The sequence below is a fragment of the Pinus tabuliformis genome, chromosome 1_1 (assembly GCF_031772625.1).
Source record: "Pinus tabuliformis cultivar Carrire ecotype Pingquan chromosome 1_1, CPIR1, whole genome shotgun sequence".
NCBI classification, from domain to species: domain Eukaryota; kingdom Viridiplantae; phylum Streptophyta; class Pinopsida; order Pinales; family Pinaceae; genus Pinus; species Pinus tabuliformis.
The window spans coordinates 515,164,811-515,183,570 of record NC_142297.1 but is presented as its reverse complement, the minus strand read 5'-3'; positions in this window follow the sequence as shown (position 1 = coordinate 515,183,570).

Here is an 18,760-nt window from a genome sequence, read left to right as displayed (position 1 = left end):
CTGGGGAAAAATTGGGAAGAAAACTTGAAGAAACTTTATTGGTAGCAAGGTCACTCTTGAACATGACACTTTCACTCCGCATCCGAGTCGGGTTGAGTTGTTCCGTTCACCGGTCATATCACCATTGGTCCACCGCACCATCCATATTTGGGGTTAACGATACCAATCCATGTCAGTGTCGCCGGTATGTTCAAGAGAAGTCGCTCAGAGAATTCACCTGTGTCTCATCCACTGCAGTACATTCACACTCCATTTTTCATGACTGCCACCCTGAACTTTATGTCATCAGATCGTTTTCACCTCCACCAAATCATTTGCTCCATTCTGTGTCGTAGATGTGGGATTCATTAAGGCCCTCCTACGATGGGTCGCTTGTTGTTGACATCAGCTCATTATCCAGGAAGTTGACCTAGGAACAACCCTTTCAGTACTTTGAAGCTTGCATGCCTCAATGGCAAGTTTCTCACTTCCGGCAACAGGTTTACATCAATGGCCTTCGACCGAAAGATTTTACGTGGTGTTCGATGCCAAGTCCCTTTTTCACACCACGTGAATTGTACTGTTGTACCTTGAGGATCATCATCATTATCGGTGATTCCTCTCACGCCTGTTAACAGCGTACATCATTGGCTGGTAATCAGGCGATGCCTTGTTGGAAATAATACTGAGAGGGGGGGTGAATCAGTATTATCAGATCAATAAAACCTTTTCAATTTCATACTCAGAAACATATACGCGACTTCAGTTAAGTGAATCCGCGTGTACACGCGACTGTGTCTAAAGCAACTAGCGTATATGCAGATATCTTATGATTCAGTTAATCTTATCTTCAGTAAATGCATCAGCAATTTAACAGTAAACAGGTGCAGTATAACAGAACAGAACATCACACAAGAGCCACACACATGAACACCATGATATAAGGTGGAAACCCAATGTGGGTGAAAACCACCTGCTGCAATTCGTCTCTTTCTTCTTTAATGAGAAACTTCTTTTACAATATACTGGTGCAGTCCTTTACCAGTATGCAGGCTACAACCTGCAGAGGGCTACAACCCTCTCTTTCGTTTTCCAACTACTTCTGGAAGGGAGCTACAACCCCCTCAGCTCTTGTACTAGCTGATCCATTTACTAGTACGTAGGTGCTGACCCTACAACCTTCAGGGACCACGTTTCATCAATTTTCAGACTGGATCCAAGAGTACAAAGCAAACATTACCGCAATACAATCATCAACTTATACTTGCATCATAATTCATTAAACAACCCAATACCGAATCACTGAAACCCTGTCATCAAGAACACAGAACCCAAACCAGAATCTAGAACTCTGCAACAACCACCAGAATCAGCAACAACCTGAAATATCAACCCTTATCATGCATACGCTACTTCACTGTACCAAAACCGCGTGTATACGCGCTTTCTCCAAAGGCAACCCGCGTGCAGATCTAGAAATGATTACTTTTGCCTTTGCTGTCAGATCCGACCCTTGCCAAGCGTCCCGAACAGATAACCAGCAATACCAGATCCTCTCACTGCGTCAGACACCCACACACCTATCTTTGCCTAGTGATCTTCTCCTTATATAGCCTTAGGCCTTGTTCAATACCAAGAGCCAAAACCATAGAAACACAATACCATCAACTTCAAAACTAGGGATCGACACGCCCGTCGAGACACAATGGTCCGAAACCATAGGCACAACTTCCAAGGACTAACTGCCATGGACCAAAGGTACTTTTCCACATACACGCGCTTTTTCTGAAGCCAACCTGCGTGTACACGCGACTTGGGCTTAACAAACCTGCGTGTATGAACTTCCTTGGTAAGCTGTACTAGGATCTGTCTTCTGATTAAGTTGCCATTACCTGTACCAACTTCTGAGCATCTGTACCAACCTCTGAGTGAGTTGCCATCAAGGACAACACTTGAATCATAATGCCAACAATCTCCCCCTTTGGACTTGATGGCAACCACTACACCAAGTCACTCTCCCCCTTTGACATCAAGGGCAAAGGGCGGACCAAGATATTCTCTTCTTTGGTATACCTTCTGCTGTCCATACTCCCCCTGAGTACTTGCTGAAATCTCCAACTGTGCTCCCCCTTTGTGTATGCCAAAGTGTACCAATCTATCCATCCTGCTCTTGCTGAATTGTGCTGTTCATGCTCCCCTTGACTGTAGGCAAGATCTGCAAAAGATGTTCTTCAAGAAGAACAAGGACTTATACATCATAGAAGACCTTCCTATCACCAAAAGACTCAACATACATTCATCATTCATCCCAGGCATAGTGGGGAAACCAACATAGGCCGTTACATGACCTTGACACCATAAAAAGAGATATCACAAGAGATACATGACATAGAGACGAAATATCTAGACCAAGACTTATGAAAGCCACCAACAGCATCATGATCTGTACCATAAGCATCAGCCTGCAATCCCATTCCTAAACAGTAAGATGTATCATTTAGCTTCATAGACTTTATCAACAACTTCTAACCATAATGCCAACAATGCATTATTTGAAGAATATTCTCCCCCTGAGTGTGAGCCAACCATGTCTGAACCATTTCCTGAGTCTGTTCTGCTCCCCCTGAGCCTGAGCCAACCATGACTGAACCTGGGTCTGTTCTGCTGCCCTTTCTCCATATACGCGACTTTGCAGCCTGTAACTCGCGTATATACGCGACTTGTCTTCATTATCTCAGCGTATGCAGGATGGAATACTGAATCTCATCACTTTCAGATTCCCCTGTGTCTGTTATGTCAGCTGACTGAGTTGTCCCACACCTTTCTGTCTCTGTCTTCTTCAATTCCTGCAACTGTGATGATGTATGGTCCCCTTGTCTTGAATTTTGAAATCTGCTCCTGCATTCCCTTGCTTTATGCCCATAGTTGTTGCATGTATAACACCTTATATTTTTCATGTTCCTTCTATCACAATCAATTGCTTTGTGTCCATATGCATTGCAGGCAAAGCAATACCCTCTGAAATACTTGGGATGCGATGATCTTTCTTGAACCATTCTACTTCTGCATCTGGCTGCAACATGTCCAAGATTATGACATACATAACATTCAACATTATTCAGCGGAGGAAATAATCGTCTATCACGTCCATAGTTAGGAGTAAAGGATCTTCCTTGAGGAATTTCTTTCCTTGGTTGTTCCTTGAGCATTTCAGATTTCTCATTAGAGTTTCTTGCCTCACCTTGTGAACTAGATTCACCTTCACCATATTCATGAAAACCAAGACCAGTCTTGATAGCAGGAGATCTTTGACTATTAAGAATATCATCCAAGACTTTAGAACTATCTTGAAATCGTAAGAGCTTATCCTTTTCTTCTAGTTTACCTTTCAAGATATTTACCTCAACCTGATGTTGTTCTTCCTTTTTCAGATACTGCTTCCTTAGGTCTTCTTCAACTTTTCTCCCTTCTTCCACTTGTCGCTTTAGTTTGATCACTTCATGTTCTTGATCTTCAAGATCTTCTTTTAGAGAGAGGATCTTTGATTCAAGTCTCTGAATAGTTGTGCTCTGATCTTTTGCTATATCCTGCAATCTCTCCCTTACCCTGGTTTCTGTTTCCAATAGTTCTTTTAATTTGGCAGCTTCTTCAGTTTCTGCATTCTTCTCTTCATGTGCCATGAGACTTTTAATATCCTCGCTATTATTGGATGAAGCATTCTTCTTCTTGTGCGCCATGAGACTTCTAATATCTTCACTATCATTTAATGAACTTTTAATATGGGAATAATAGCTTCTACCATCTTCTTCATATATCCTTTCTTTGTTATGAGGACATCTAGCAGCATAGTGACCAACTCTACCACATAGAAAACATTTGAAAGGCAGCTTATCTTTGAACCGTCCAGTTCCCCGTTCAAGATTCTTGACAAAATTTACCTCATCTTCTTCCTCTGACACTTCGAATGCGGCCTCTGGTGGTACCTCTTGTCGCATTTCAAAAGCAGTTAAGATCCCGTGAAGCTGTGACATGGTAATTTTCCGCACATTCTCCTTTTCTTCTATGGCAGATACTTTAGAATCAAATTTAGTAGACAGAGATCTCAAAACCTTTTGAACTAAGACAACTTCCTCAAATTCTTCACCCAGATCCCTCATACAATTCACAATCTCATCCATACGCAGGAAATAATTAGCTACGCTTTCATTACTTCGCATCTTAAGAGTTTCATACCGGATTCTGAGAGTTTGAAGCTTCGCTATTTTTACCTGATCATCTCCTTCGTAGCTTGTAACGATTTTGTCCCATATTTCCTTAGCTGATTTGAGATGCATGATCTTCATAAATTCTGATTGAGTCAAAGTACTCAATAGGACATTAACTACTTTGGCATTGAGCTCATATTGCTTTTTCTCTGATGGATCTGTAGGAGTTGCTGATGGGAATTTGTATCCTCCTTCTACGAGTCCCCAAACTTCTGCTCCAAGAGACTGTAGATATGCAGTGGTTCTTATCTTCCAGTGAGTAAAATTGTTCCCGTCAAAGACTGGTGGCCTGATGTGTGCCTCTCTTTCTGGATTAGCCATTTTGATGGATCTTTTCCTTCAAGCGATCAAGCTTCCTCTGAAGGACCTGCTCTGATACCAATTGTTGGAAATAATACTGAGAGGGGGGGTGAATCAGTATTATCAGATCAATAAAACCTTTTCAATTTCATACTCAGAAACATATACGCGACTTCAGTTAAGTGAATCCGCGTGTACACGCGACTGTGTCTAAAGCAACTAGCGTATATGCAGATATCTTATGATTCAGTTAATCTTATCTTCAGTAAATGCATCAGCAATTTAACAGTAAACAGGTGCAGTATAACAGAACAGAACATCACACAAGAGCCACACACATGAACACCATGATATAAGGTGGAAACCCAATGTGGGTGAAAACCACCTGCTGCAATTCGTCTCTTTCTTCTTTAATGAGAAACTTCTTTTACAATATACTGGTGCAGTCCTTTACCAGTATGCAGGCTACAACCTGCAGAGGGCTACAACCCTCTCTTTCGTTTTCCAACTACTTCTGGAAGGGAGCTACAACCCCCTCAGCTCTTGTACTAGCTGATCCATTTACTAGTACGTAGGTGCTGACCCTACAACCTTCAGGGACCACGTTTCATCAATTTTCAGACTGGATCCAAGAGTACAAAGCAAACATTACCGCAATACAATCATCAACTTATACTTGCATCATAATTCATTAAACAACCCAATACCGAATCACTGAAACCCTGTCATCAAGAACACAGAACCCAAACCAGAATCTAGAACTCTGCAACAACCACCAGAATCAGCAACAACCTGAAATATCAACCCTTATCATGCATACGCTACTTCACTGTACCAAAACCGCGTGTATACGCGCTTTCTCCAAAGGCAACCCGCGTGCAGATCTAGAAATGATTACTTTTGCCTTTGCTGTCAGATCCGACCCTTGCCAAGCGTCCCGAACAGATAACCAGCAATACCAGATCCTCTCACTGCGTCAGACACCCACACACCTATCTTTGCCTAGTGATCTTCTCCTTATATAGCCTTAGGCCTTGTTCAATACCAAGAGCCAAAACCATAGAAACACAATACCATCAACTTCAAAACTAGGGATCGACACGCCCGTCGAGACACAATGGTCCGAAACCATAGGCACAACTTCCAAGGACTAACTGCCATGGACCAAAGGTACTTTTCCACATACACGCGCTTTTTCTGAAGCCAACCTGCGTGTACACGCGACTTGGGCTTAACAAACCTGCGTGTATGAACTTCCTTGGTAAGCTGTACTAGGATCTGTCTTCTGATTAAGTTGCCATTACCTGTACCAACTTCTGAGCATCTGTACCAACCTCTGAGTGAGTTGCCATCAAGGACAACACTTGAATCATAATGCCAACATGCCTTTCCATGTTCGACTCCAGAACATTTTTAACATGGATCGACTTGTACTCTGAGTAAAGATTGGACGAGTTTGAAGACCCCGGATCTAGTTTCATCCATCCGGGCTGCGATATATTCATGAAAATAAAGACATCAAATGTACATCATTACCAAACAGATGATCATCCGAATCAAGGGATGATGGCTCTACCAGAATCATCAATCTGCACACAGACGGTCGTATGTCTTATGTACATGAAAATGAATTTATAAAGATGAGCATGGGAATGCCTGCCTCAGCTAGATCATGAAAATATTATGAAGATAATTTATTGTATTGTATCTTATTACAGGTTGCCTTCTAGCTCGAAAAAACTTCGGATCCTCATGATAAAGGATTTCACCTGACATCAAAAGATTAACGACCTCATGCTTTAGGGGGCAACTGTTATAGAAATTTTTGGGCACTACAACGCTAATCATACATGTCCATAAACCAAGGGCTCCTAAGTCCCTAAAAGTGTTGTTTAATACCCTAAAGGAACAAGGTCAGCTGATTACATCATCTCCCAGAAGTTTTCCACAGAAAACTGCTCAAAACTGGTCAAAACTGGACCATACAGACTACCCAGTGTAGAAGGTGCGATGCATCCCACCTGTCCAGAGTAAAAGGTGCGATGCATACTGGATAGACCTTTTGTAGGGTGCGATGAGCGAGTGGACAAATGGCAGAGACAGTTTGCAAAGTGGATTGACATGGAATCTTCTAGAAACTTCTCCTATGACACTTGCCTCTCTAAATTCGCCCAGGGATGAGTAAGAGATCATCAATCTCCAAGTGGAATCAAGAACTATCAAAGAGAGGACACTAATCACAAACCCAGCAGCTGACTCACCCCCCTGCAAACATCTATATATGGATCCCTCATCCCAGAGATCCAGAGGCTGGAATTTTGTATCTTGTAAGGAAGTGTTGTTGGTTTCTTGTTGGAACATCATAGTGTTGGGTGATCTAAGCTTTTCATGAGGTGAAAGAAGGGCTTTCATGCTGGAGAATGACACTGGGTCAGAACAATTGGTTGTAATCCTCTTTGCTATTCTTTGATATTAATAAAGCTATTCAAGTTTTCCTCCACATTCTTGTATGTTTGATGATATATGCATTTGTGTGGTCAATATATATCTGGTCCTATATTATTTATGATTGTAGATCTCTGTTCTTCGATAGTATTATGCTGCTTTGATTCCACAGGTGCTCTTTGAAGTTGGGTAGACGAAAGATAAGCGGCAAGGATCTGTCAAAAGGGAGAGGAACCGAGCAAGGAACCAAGCGCAAGACTGAGGTTGGTGTCCTTCATTCCACTCTTATCTATTTATCATAAAGGAAAACGAAAGTAGTTTTAGTTTGTTTGTTTCTAAGACAGCTACCAGTCTTAGTGGGACTAGCAGCTTTGAGTGGACACTAGATTTCCCGATAACAGTTCTCCAAACTGTCTAGTTCCAGAAGTACTCAAATCCTCCAGACCTTCATTTCTGAAGAAAATTACATGCCAACGGACCCCCTCTCCTTACATGTCAGCCTTCTTTTCTGATCTAGGCAGAGACATCACAACAATGCTATCATGCATTCTGGGTTCCACCACTAATGAGTATATAGATGAAACTATTTTTGTCGGTATGTCTATATTTACCCCCGGTCAACCTCCTGCAGTCAAGTTTGATTATGCCAAATTCATAGCAGATAAAATGCATGATCAGTTTATGAGACTAGAAAATGAGAGGGTATTCAAGTATTCATCGGTCCTGTATCATTTGTTTCTTTATTACCAAACTGATAGGTTTCCCTTCTCTGTACAAAAACTTGATACCAGAGGGAATCCTAGATCTGTCATTTTCTGGACTTCTCTTTTCCACAGGTCTTATGATTCTCCCTATTCATATACAAATTTTATTGACCAATTTGTGCATCCAGTGACTACAATGTTGATAGGCAATCCCCCTCCCAGAATTAGTGCAGACATTAAGAGGGTTCTCCAGTTGTCCAAACAATACAAAGTTGGGGATTGGTATTTATACCAAAACCATACCGAAATCAGAATTTATGGGTGTGAGATGCCTCCATATAAATTACCTAAATATCTCCCCATTCAATTATTTGCTCTGGAGTACTACAGGAAAATGATTAATTCTGATGAGATTCACTTTGTCAAGACCAAGAAGAAGGCCCAGCTGAGGATAAAGGATCATCTAGGCCCATTTATTTGCAATAACAGAGAAGCCGGAAAGGTAGCAGATGAAATCCTTGAGAGATTGAGATTAAAAAAGAGTTTCATCTGGCCCTATGACCCTCACAGATTCATTTGTGACAGAAGGCAGAAACATAAGCTATCACCATATATCCACCATAGGATCCCAGAGATTGAACAATATGCCAACCAATCAGAATGGGTGGAAGGCACACTGATAGATCAAGATAGCACTCAAGTTGAAGTTGACAATGTAATGGAGGACTTAGAAAGAAGATTTAATGAGGATTCATTTGTACAGGTGTTTGGAGAAACTTCATCCAGAAAGCAGTCACAGGAACCTAGTACACAACCATCAGAGCAACAAGGAACCTCAGAAAGAGCAGAAGATTCAGAACAACAAGAAGAATCTGAGTAGCCTGAAATCTCAGAGGAGCTGGCTCAACCTCAGCAAATCATGGGCAATCCTCCTGTGTTGCAGACTCTTCTCAATGAGGAAAGAAATATTAAAAGAGACAGGGAAGAGGCCACTCCTTCCAGCAGGCCTATTGATCAAACTTTTGCTAAAAGGCAAAGGTTGAATCCCTATTCAGAAGAAGAATATACTGAGGAAACCACAGGTAACGCAGTGGCAGAAAAGACAGATAGTATGTAGACTATCCCAGCAGGTGGTACACCAGCTGTTGGGTCCCTATAATACTAGTGATTACCCCATTACTATTGTACTTGTACCCCTTATTAATATTGTTGTGCCCCTATTGTCCCCATATTGTTATTATTGTGCCCCATAGAATCCCTCTATTGTTATTTTTGTGGCTTTATATTATTATTGTTAGGTCGGCTGGGTTATATTGTGACTCCTTAGACTCCTATATATAGAAAGGAGGTTTTTTCATTTAAATCATCCAAGAATTTTTCATTTATGTAATGTAAAGGAGGTTTCCCCCTCGAAGAAGTTGAATTTTAAGGCGTTGATCTATCTTTTCTATCTTTTCTTGAGCTGGTTTCATAACATTTGGTATCAGAGCTTTGGATTCTAGGGTTTCGCTGCTCCAAACAGGTCATTGTGGAATTTTTGCTATAACTTTTTTCTGCGACATTTCAGAAGCTAAACAAAACCCATTTGAGAAGACGTCGCGCTGAATCTCGGGTCCAAATTTCAGAGATTTTCGCGCTATATTTGCGGAGATACAATCTAAGGAAGTTGGTCTTTTTGCAGACTCCTGAATTACATTCCAAACAGGTGACCTGGGGAAAATCGTCATAACTTTTTCTCTGAGCATTGGATTGAAATTTCGTAAGAAGGTACAGAAAGAGGACGGACTGTCGTTTCTTGTATATATTTCTCAGAGCCAAAGGACGAAACAGTGACTTGTGGCACGTCGTACAAGTTCACTCTACTGAACTAGTCTATAATCAGGTCACTATGGGAGATTTCGCATAACTCTTCCTTGGAGAATCCAATTTGGATCAGACTGGTGGCATTGGAAAGAGGACACAGAGGGCTACTTGTTGTTGGGAAAAGTATCCAATACGGAATGACCCTATCCCACTCTAAGGGTGATAGTACCTCAGCAACAATCAAAGCAAAGCTATTTGAGATTACTTCTTTATGAGATGTAAGAGAGGGGAGGAAGAGATCCACTAACCGATGTCTTCCGCTAATGATTGATCCAATCTTCTCTCTTTGCTTCTTGCTCCCAGCTCCTTGCTCTTTCACTGGCCCAGCTACACCAAGTTCCTGCAAAATGGCAAGAGAGGGAAACTACAAGAAGCATACATTCATAATTGATTCAAGGATTAGAATAAATCAAATACACAAGTATAACAATACACCATTGAGACACATGCATATAGAAGAACCTCAAATGCTTTATTAATGGAAGAAGTAAAGTTCAGGAAGTGATACAACCATAAGAGGCCCAATCCAGCATCACCTCCGAGCAGAAAGAAATCTCCTCTTCACCTCCTTCAAGCAAATCACCCAATAGTTCTATACTCAAACCAACAACACTTCCTTACATTCACAAGATTCCAGCCTCCTTAGACCTCATGAGAGAGCTCTATATATATGAGTTTTGGAGAAAGGATGAGTCAGCTTGAGGCTGGCATGAAGCTGACTAGTGTCCTCTCCCACTTCAGTTATTCTTCAGTTCTTGAGTCCACTTGGAGGTTCTTGCTTCCACTTGGAGATGTAGACCCTCTTACTCATCACTAGTCGAATTCCTTGATCCAAGTGTCATTTTGGAAGCTTCCTGGGCATTGACACCTTGAGGAATGACTGTGCCACTTGGCCAAACTCACCCAGCGCAGGTAGCCTTCTTTGCAGTTGACATTCAGCGCAGGTACACAGTGGAGCAGTTGACATTCAGCGCAGATGCTTAGTGGAGCAGTTGACATGATCCAGAATTAGCTTGTTTTTGAGTGTTTTCAGGTGGAGAACTGATATTCAGTGCTATGGTTTACTGACCTTGTTCCTCTAGGGGTAGGAACAACATGTTTAGGGACTTTGGATCCCTTAGATTATTGACATTTCATGCTTCATGATGTAAGGCACAAAAATGTCTATAACAGTTGCCCCCTAAAGTATGAGGTCGTTTATCGTGTGAAATGCTTTATCAGGAGGATCCGAAGTTCATTCAATCGTTGAGAGGTGACCTGTAATAAAATATAATACAATACATTATTTTTCATTCTGCTTTCATGATCTAGCTGAGGCGGGCATTCCCATGCTCAGCTTTATAAATTCATTTTGGTACATAGAACAGACGATCGTCTGATGGTAGACTGATAATTCTCTGTTGAAATTATCATCCTTTGAGTAGGATGATCATCTGTTGTAATGATGTACATGTCAAATGTCTTTATATTTCCTGAATATATATCGCAGCCTGGATGGATGAAACTAGATCTGAGGTCTTCAAACTCGTTTGATCTTCACTCTAAGTACAAGTCGATCCATGTGAGAATTGCGCTGAAGTCGAACATGGAAAGACATCGCTTGATTACCGGTCAATGATGTAAACCGTTAACAAGCACGAGAGGAATCACCGATAATGATAATGACCCTCAAGGTACTGCAGTACAATTCACGTGGTGTGAATAAAGGACTTGGCATCGAACACCACGCAAAATCTTCTGGTCGAAGGTCATTGATGTATACTTGTTGCCGGAAGTGAGAAACTTGCCATTGAGGCATGCAAGCTTCAAAGTACTGAGGGGGGTGTTCCTAGATCAACTTCTTGGATAATGAGCTGAAGTCGACAAGAAGCGATCCGTCAAAGGAGGGCCTTAATGAATCCCACATCAGTGACACGGAACGGAGCTAATGATTTTAGTGGAGGTGGAAACAATCTGTGAAATATGATTCAGGGTGGCGATCATGGATGGATGAAGGATAATGTATGGCAGTGGATGGGACACGGTTGACTCTTTCTGAACAACATCTCTTGAACATATAACGACACCGATGCGATGGATCGGTAGCATTACCCCAAATGTGGATGGTTTGGCGAGACCATGGTGATGAGACCGGTGAATGAAACAACCCAACCCGATGTGATACGGAGGAAAAGTGTCATGTTCAAGAGCGACTTGCTACCATTAAAGCTTTGAGGTTCTCCCAATTTTTCCCCAGTCATTTCTGACCAGTACCTCTTTATTTTTGTCAAGCTTGAGGAGGATAACATATGCTTTTTCTATAACCTGCCCTTCGGGCAAGCCCATCGCTATGTTTTAACAAGCCTAGCGATAGGGAAACTCGTTCTCGTCTAAAGACAAGTTTGTCGCTATTTAATCATTTTAACGAGTCTAACGACAAGGAAAACTCGGTCCTTTTCATTTTTAGAGAGTCTGAAAAGGTACAGAAAGTTAACTCCAAAATTCCTTTTTTGTCATCTAATCCCTTAAGTCCGAAAAAGTATAAAACAATACAGAAGGGATGAGTTTTCGATAACTTTAACGAGCCGAATAAAACAAGCGCTCGACCTTTTTGTGCAATAATCCCTCAGGTCCAAAAAGATTAAAATCTAGAGGAGGGATAGCTCTTCCGGTTATTTTAACGAGCTGGAAGGCCAAAACTCGGCAAACTTTTCATGTTTTACGAGTCAGATGAAAAGAGCTCAAAGAAGACTCGTCTTTTGAGGAACGAGTGATAGACAGGGATAGCAGCAGATTCCAGGTACAGGTTGGAATTTTCCAATCACGACAGTGTCACAAGGATGGCTAGGTGAAATCACTCTTCGCCCTTGTTCCTCAAAATGGGTAAACAATCATATGGAGGTGAACGATCGGCCAAATGAAATGGAGGTGGCAGGTGCAAACACGACCAAGGCTTTTTATGGCTAATAAATTTACGATCACAATGGTTATTTACCGGGGTAGGCTCATTTTTATTTTAACGAGCTTGAATGCACCAAAACACTGCTCAATCTTATGTTTATTTTTTAACGAGCATGAACTATGTGCTAAAACTGCTCGGATCTCGCTTTTCTATTTTTTAACGAGCATAAATTCCGCGGTAAAACTGCTCGATTATACCAGTCATAAGATAAGAAATGTCCCCTGTAAGATCCCATTTTTTATAGAGCTCGTGCCTTACCAAAGCTATGCTCCCTCATCCTTTCTTTATGCAAGTTCGGAAACGACTAATCCCAAAAACAGATAAATAACCGCTCTTAGCTTGCACTCCAAAAGGTTTGCATGCCCCCAGGTATAAAATACAATTTCAAGGCTGCCCCTCCTCTCCCCCACCTCTGCTTTTCTTTGGGTGTTCACAGCTACTTGTCGTCTTGCCAGTCTAATGCTAACGATACTTGTCTTCTCGTTATTTTTAACGGGTCTTATGCGGTACTTGTCTTCCCGTCAGCCCAACTTTTAACAGATCTTTTGCAAGATCGCAAGAGAACAGCTACTTGCGACAAGAGAGCAGCTACTTGCGACAAGAGAAGAACACTACTCAAAGATAAAACATTGGTGTTATTGAGGGAGGCTTGCCTCTTTCTGGTTACCCAAAGATTGTTTCGTTAATCTTTCAAACAAAACATTTCCTCGGCACTGTCTACCGAAGTAGACAATGGTGAATGACCTTTGTCAAACACGTAACCTTGACAAAAGAATCTTTTTCCAGAACAACCCCTCTTCCATCCACGGACGGGGTACAGACTAGTCATATTCTCTTGCGGAAATTCTACCTTATACCCAAGGTTTCCTTTGCCCGAAGCAGACCAGGATGCATGCCCCCTGGGTTCCAGTCCCATCTTTCCGAATCACTCGCATTCATCAGGAAGGAGGACTGGGGGTGGAGACATTTCTTGATTGAATAGACCATTCAGGGTTGGTATGTGACTATTTGCGATGCGTGATCCCGGAAATGAAAGTTGGTCTACGAGCTTGACCATTCTTCCTTCGTGTGGAAAACACATTACTCTAAAGAGTGAGGAGACTATAGCTCCCATGCAATATATATAGTCTCGTCCAAGGAGTAGGTTATAATCCAAGGGTCCTTGAACGAACATCACGTTCATTTGAACGGTCTTCCCTTTCAATGCAAAAGGCACATTGGGGAGATCCCTAATGGTCGACTGGTTCCTTTATCAAAACCCGAGAGATTTCTTATCTCAGGCAAAAGCGTCGGGGAACCCAGTGCTTTCCAAGCAATAGAGGAAAGGATACTCACAGACGCCCCTTCATCAATGATAGTGCCATCCATTACCATTCTATAAATTTGGACTATGATTCTGAATGGTATACTGGCTGGCAACCGGGGTCTGCCTAGTTGGTTCCAATCAAAGGACACAACCAGGTTGCTTGGTGGTGGGACCGAATACACGGCAGGATATGACCCTGACGATGTTCCTTCCTGCGATAAAGGAATAGGCGCATTGCCCTGATGCTCATCAGAGTCGGTGTTGATGAAAAGAATCTGGATGGTGTCATCCTTATTCTCTTCAGTGAGGGTGTCATTTGAAGATAAATCTTCAGTGACGGTGTCATTTGAAGATGAAACTTCTGAAGGGAGAACCGGGTCAACTGCCGTTTCGACCTTTGGACTTTCGTCCGGTCTGGATTCAGTAGGTTAATTCTCAATGACTAACACTTCAGCTGACCACTTGAGCGGGCCAGCTATATTCTCAACCAACGAAGGACTTGGCACGAGTTTTTTGTATCCAGGAGGAAGTCTCAGCGGTGAAACCGAGCGATCTTCCAAAACTCTCTTCGCTTCGTCTAAGAAGGGACAACGGTGGATGGCGTGATCGCCTTCACACAGTCTGTAGGGGGATCTTGCTCCCCCTCTTTGTCTTGAACCTTCACTTTCACTGGTTGACGGTAAGCATTCAACATGGCTATCAGAGGTTGATGCTCCCGAATTGTGCAACCGAGGGGACCAGTCCCTTATTATCCGGGGAATACAGGGACAATCTCCATGGAAGTGGTCTCCTCTACATATGACACATGGTGATTTAGGCCCGGTCTGTGCTGTGTGTGGATTTTTGTCAGATGTCTTTTGCTTACCCCCAGTCGCCTTAGGCTCCTTCTTCTTCTTCTCTCTCTTCTTCTTCTCCTTCTTCTCCATGGGAGCTTGGCTTTTTCCGGCTCTACCTTGCGAAGATGAAGGATTGGAGGAAGAGTTATAGGAAGTAGAAGGCTGGTCGGCAGCTCTAGACTGATCTAACTGTTGAATCGACTGTTCAGGAACCATGGTGTTCTGAACTACATTGGTTGAGAATAGCCAAATTGGCAGGCCAATTGTGAGTCCTGGAAGCGACAATGTGGCCATGTGGGGCACACCAACTTCTCCCCAAGAGGAGAAAGGACTAGGATTTCCATCATGTGGAATTCCTTGGTTGGGGCGTTCCATTTTCTCAACCTACAAATCAACGCATGAATAGAAGGTGATTATGTTCCGTTTAAAATAAATTTTATAACGACGCTTTAGACACAACTTGCTTTTTCACTTTTTAAGAGTCAATAAAAGACTAAAGATGACTCTAGTCTCCTTCGATGTTTTAACAAGCCCGAAGTGACAAATGCTCGGCTGGACTTTTTCAGTTATAGAGTTTGAAAAAGGCTAAAAGAAACTACTCTGGAGATCTAGGCAGAGGGTGTGCCAAACTTTTCGCAAAACCACAGAATACGTTTTACGGTACGTGTGGTTGATCTTCGTGAATGTTGTGTTCACTGCATTGCGATCAGTAGGGCGGCCGACACGGTTTCCTATGGATAAAGGCTTTGTTCCTATAGGGGTCTCCCAATATATACGCGACGGTACGTGGGAGCACAAGTCCGTATTGATACTTATCGCTTCACCGTGGAGGAATCACCCAACCACTCAACGCTAAGATATCACGTTTAACGACACCGGAACACGTCTCTAGCTTAGACCTCTATGTGTTTGCGTTATGTTTCAATGCGTTGTTATGTAAATTCAATTTATTTTAAGGTTGATCTTGTTTAGCAGTTTGTCTTTATGGATCACCACGAGATGTATGATAACACTCCTAAATGCAGTCTAAGATGATAAGCAAGCTTTTTCAATCTTTCAACTTTGAAAATCTTAACTACTGAGGGAAAAGAAAGACATCATATTTTCACACAGATCATAGAGCACACACTAATGCACTTTTTCCTAAATCAACATGCAAGCTGTCAAAATGCACATGCACAATGCAGGTATTTCTTTTCTCTTTCTTAATGTTGATGTAATACAAAAACAAAGTTGTTTTATAACTTTGAATTCAATTTCAAGTGAAAGCAAACAAGCTTGTCCAAAATCAAAAGACACCTTAAGATTTACTTGTTTCGACACTAGAAATATATAAATTCAAACCATATGACGAAAGCAAAAGCTCAATCAGCTATGAACAGCAAACAAACTAACTCTTAAGATCAAAACGACACTTATCACAGGTCTAGATCTAAGAGGCCACAGCAAGACTAGTTCACTTTCGTTATGGGAAACTGTAAATGATATAAGAAATACACAAAGAACAAATACAGTTTCTTTATACAACCGAGGCAGAATAGTGGCAAGGAAAGTTGGTTTCAGATAGGTACATTGACTGATAACAGGCTACAAAAACAAGGATGAAAACAGGGCAATAAACAGCAGGGAACCCCAGTAGCACAAGGCAAAACTGGTTCAGCGCAGGTGGTACACTGTCAGTTTGACATTCAGCGCAGGTAGCCCCTTCGGGATCTGCGCTGAAATGCAGACTGCCTTCACAGTGCCTGCACTGAAGAGATAAACTTTCGTTTTTCTCAGTTTCCGGGTCACAGATTGCTCAAAAATTCACAGTTTTTGGCCAAATCAGAAGCTATCAATCAAGTACACACTAAGGGATGAAAAGGAGGATGAAAAGCTATCACTAAGAGCTATTCAGAGTCCTTGTGGATCAGCTCTTCAAATCATAAACATGCCCAGAAACTGAGCTAGAGTAGATGTCCTCTACTTTGCATTTGAAAGATCCAAATTCAGTTCGATTCGGTACTCCCTGTGTTTATGAAATGAATAGAAAAAACACAAGCAACCAACAAGATACGATCCCCAGCGGAGTCGCCAATTTGTTGTTGGGAAAAGTATCCAATACGGAATGACCCTATCCCACTCTAAGGGTGATAGTACCTCAGCAACAATCAAAGCAAAGCTATTTGAGATTACTTCTTTATGAGATGTAAGAGAGGGGAGGAAGAGATCCACTAACCGATGTCTTCTGCTAATGATTGATCCAATCTTCTCTCTTTGCTGCTTGCTCCCAGCTCCTTGCTCTTTCACTGGCCCAGCTACACCAAGTTCCTGCAAAATGGCAAGAGAGGGAAACTACAAGAAGCATACATTCATAATTGATTCAAGGATTAAAATAAATCAAATACACAAGTATAACAATACACCATTGAGACACATGCATATAGAAGAACCTCAAATGATTTATTAATGGAAGAAGTAAAGTTCAGGAAGTGATACAACCATAAGAGGCCCAATCCAGCATCACCTCCGAGCAGAAAGAAATCTCCTCTTCACCTCCTTCAAGCAAATCACCCAATAGTTCTATACTCAAACCAACAGCACTTCCTTACATTCACAAGATTCCAGCCTCCTTAGACCTCATGAGAGAGCTCTATATATAGGAGTTTTGGAGAAAGGATGAGTGAGCTTGAGGCTGGCATGAAGCTGACTAGTGTCCTCTCCCACTTCAGTTATTCTTCAGTTCTTGAGTCCACTTGGAGGTTCTTGCTTCCACTTGGAGATCTAGACCCTCTTACTCATCACCAGTCGAATTCCTTGATCCAAGTGTCATTTTGGAAGCTTCCTGGGTATTGACACCTTGAGGAATGACTATGCCACTTGGCCAAACTCGCCCAGCGCAGGTATCCTTCTTTGCAGTTGACATTCAGCGTAGATACACAGTGGAGCAGTTGACATTCAGCGCAAATGCTTAGTGGAGCAGTTGACATGATCCAGAATTAGCTTGTTTTTGAGTGTTTTCAGGTGGAGAACTGATATTCAGTGCTGTGGTTTGCTGACCTTGTTCCTCTAGGGGTAGGAACAACATGTTTAGGGACTTTGGATCCCTTAGATTATTGACATTTTATGCTTCATGCTGTAAGGCACAAAAATGTCTATAACACTACTGCAGGTCGCAATTTCAGAACTGGATGATCTGAAAGTTCATAAATACATCAGAGGCAATATCGAGCTCCTACAAAGTGAAAAAAAGGTGTGTAGATTCTTTTAAATTTTTGCTTAAGATTGGTTTGAAATTGATTTTGAAGGAATTCAAAGGGCATAGTAGAGCATTATTATCGGTAACTGATGCCTTGAGGAAAGAAAATGCAAACACCTAGTAAGGAACCTGAAAGCTCTAGTATGACTCATGAAGAAGAGGAAGAAATGCAACATGATATATCAAAATTACAAGACCAAGTGCAACAACTGTCACTTGCACAAAAAGGAACAGAATCTAAGATGGATGGTTTAAAGAAAGGCATAGAAGCTAAGATGGACTGTTTAAAGAAAGGCGTAGAAGCTAAGATGATTGATGTGGAAGCTAAGATGGATGATTTGAAGATAGATTTGAAGACAGGCATGGAAGATTTGAAGACAGATTTAACAAAGTTTCTACAAGAAATGCTTACTAATGGTGAAAGGGTAGTAAAGGAAACTCATGATGAGAACAAAAGAAATGTTAATCATGATTTCATAGACTCTAATGTTGGATCAAAGACCCACCATATTCCAAAAATCGATATGAGGAAGTTTGATGGCAAGGATCCCGCAACATGGATATTACAGATGGAGCAATTTTTCGATCTCAATAATGTGCAAAACACACAAAAGGTACGTATTGCAACTTTATATTTGGAACCAAATCAGTTTGTATGGTATCAATGGCTTTGCTCTCGTAAACAATTTATCACTTGGGCAATTTTTACGGAAGAATTGATAGCACATTATGAGGATACAAAAAGCAACACTTTTTTTAGCCAATTGATAAGTCTCAAACAAAAGGGTTCAATAATGGAGCACATTGAGGAGTTCCAAAAATTGAACATAAGGGTAAAAAATATTCCAGAGGAGCATAGGATTGATGTGTTCATAGGGTCTTT